Source organism: Microcaecilia unicolor, chromosome 7, assembly GCF_901765095.1.
Source record: "Microcaecilia unicolor chromosome 7, aMicUni1.1, whole genome shotgun sequence".
In the NCBI taxonomy this organism is placed as follows: domain Eukaryota; kingdom Metazoa; phylum Chordata; class Amphibia; order Gymnophiona; family Siphonopidae; genus Microcaecilia; species Microcaecilia unicolor.
In genome coordinates this window covers 64,217,081-64,219,824 of record NC_044037.1, presented here as the reverse complement: position 1 = coordinate 64,219,824, position 2,744 = coordinate 64,217,081, and the positions used below count along the sequence as shown (strand labels likewise).

General features: G+C 45.7%; 1 pseudogene; it reads right to left on the bottom strand.

Moving 5' to 3' along the window:
* Window positions 1-1,459: 1,459 nt before the first annotated feature.
* LOC115474993 lies at window positions 1,460-2,482 on the bottom strand (annotated as a pseudogene).
* Window positions 2,483-2,744: the final 262 nt, after the last annotated feature.

Sequence of the window (2,744 nt, the reverse complement as noted above, 5' to 3'; positions counted from 1 at the left end):
ATGTACAAACTGATATTTATTCAAATCATAGGTCAAACATCAATTCATTAACTTTTATATACTAATATCAGTTCATCAATAACAATTAATTGAATCCATACTACTACTACTAGTATTATAAATCACTTTTATAGCGCTACCAGTCTTGTGCGCAGCGCTTTACAATTGAACATGAAGGAAGACAGTCCCTGCTCAAAAGAGCTTACAAACTAAATCAGACAAACAGACAGGACCAAAAGGAGAAGGGAAGGACAGACAGAAGGACACATAAGGATAAGATAAAAGTTACAAGTCAGGAGTCAAAAGCAGCATCAAATAGATAGGCCTTTAGCCCGGATTTGAAGGCAGCCAGGGATGGAGCTAGATGTAATGGCTCAGGAAGCCTTTTCCAGGCATAAGGTGCGGCGAGAGAGAAGGAGCGGCGTCTGGAGTTAGCGATGGAGGAGAAGGGTGCAATTAGGAGAGATTTGCCTAGTGAAGGGATGGTCTCATAGGCGGTCGGTGGCCCAACTGTTTGGGGAGGCTAAAGGGGGCGGGGTAAGGGGTGGGGCCAGGGGTGGAGCTTAAATCCATAATTGTCTGATAACACACAGAAAAAAAAAATAAAAATAAAAGTCACAATTAATACCTTTTATTAAATTTAGATATTAGCTATGTATCATATGTCAAAGAATAAAGTGGTTGCTCAAAGCATATACTAACCACAATCCCTCAACTGCAAAACACTATACACAATTCAAACCTTCATTATACTCACTTCAGAAACAATCTAAGTAATAATCTGTCACGGAAACAGGACATCTAGAACCCCGAGTTCACAAATTGAAGGCACATAAAATAAAATATGTGAATCAACCTAAGCATTTTTTCAACAGAAAGAACTTAAACTAAGATACTACTGAAAAAGATGTGAGCAACAATCCGAATAAATAAACACAGACTCATGCCAGTGCAATATCCCAAGCAGGCTAGATTTCTGCTTAGTGACTATGCTGGAAGCTCCTCACAAGTTAAAAAAACCTCCGATTGAGTAATGAACTTTTAAATCAACTAAGCTGTATTTTTGCACAGACTTTTTGATTTAAATAGGGCACTTATCTGGGCTGTAGCTGAGTTGATAGGGTATGCATGACAGAGAGCTCCATGATCAATCCATCCATCCATCCCAGTTGTGTGCTGCCACTTCCACAATCAACACCGGCCGCCGCGGACTTGGCACTAAGCACCCATCATAGGCGCCCCTTAGAGAAGCTACTACTTATCATTTCTATAGCGCTACTAGACATACGCAGCGCTGTACCCTGAACATGAAGAGACCAGTCCCTGCTTGACAGAGCTTACAATCTAATTAGGACAGACAAACAGGACAAACAAGAGATAAGGGAATATTAAAGTGAGGATGGTAAATAAAATAAAATAAGAAAGGATTGATGTAAAGCCCTCTGAATTACCTGAGCCATTATAACCCTCTCAGTGCATTCCCTGGTTTTAAATTCATCCTCTCACCACAGTACACACAATATAGGGCTGCACTTTTATGTTTGGAGTCACTTTAACAGTCAAGGGTGCAGGATTTTCAGAAACATGCAAAATTCTTAGCAACGTTTTACTGGCCTCTTCTACTCCGTCCTCTTCTCCATCTCCACTGTCCTTCTTCTGTTTTCTCTCTCTCCTTTTTCTTTCTCCTCTTTTTCCTTAATGTGCTCTTTTCTGAATTTTCCCAGTTTACCCTTTCCTTTGCCACCTCCTCGGCCACCAACCCTCAGGTATTCCAGTACTGATTTGGTCTGGCAGCCATTCACCATTTTTCTAGACGTTTGTCTTTCAGTTGTGCCTGTAAAGTTGATTTCTTTTAATTTGGGGCAGTCAGCCAGTTCTGTAGGAATCTCACTCTATTATTAGACATATTCAAGCTCCTGAGAGCTGGTAGGAGGCCGACGTCGGGGTTGAGCTCCTCGATGGAGTTGTCAGAGGCGGCGACAGTGCCAAGAAGGGCGAGCTCGGGCCCGAAAAAGCCACTGGGGAAAGCGGAGAGCTCGTTACTGGAGACATTGAACAGTGCCAGCTTGGCGCAACGATGCAGCTCCAGCAACAAAGCCTGTAGCCTGTTTCCACTGAGGTTCAGCGTGGCCAGCTCCTTCAGCTCCCCCAGTTCGGCTGGCAACTCCCGCAGCTGGTTGCCCGAGAGATTGAGAAGGCGCAGGGAACACAGGCTGCTGAGCCCCGGGTAAAGCTGCTGCAGGCCATTCCGCGCTAACACTAGACTGTGCAGCTGTTGCAGAAGCGCCAACTCGGCCGGCAACACACACAGGCTTGGGCAGCGTGACACCTCCAGGTAATTGAGCAGCAACAGCGAGAAAAGAACCTGCGGCAACACCCCATCAGCCTGTTCCAACTGCTGCTCCACCGCAGGCCCTTGCAGCACCAGTTCCCGCCGTTTCTCATGGCTTGCTCATTCAATCTCGGACCACTCGGCCTCCATCTTGCTTCCGCCTTTCCCGCCGCCGCCCTCTCAGCTCCCCAACCTTCCTGCAGTGGCCGCCCGGCGTTTAAAACTTTTTAAGTTGCAGCGAGGGCGGAAAAGGTGAGGAAAGGTCACAGCTTGCCTCTTATATGGGGCGCCTATGGATGGTCTCACCCTAGCATTACTTCATAGCCAATCTGTGGTGTCACAAGGTGGCTGCATTTCCATGTTTTGTAACTCATGATCCCTTTCTAGATTGATCCTCATCAGCTACACAGTG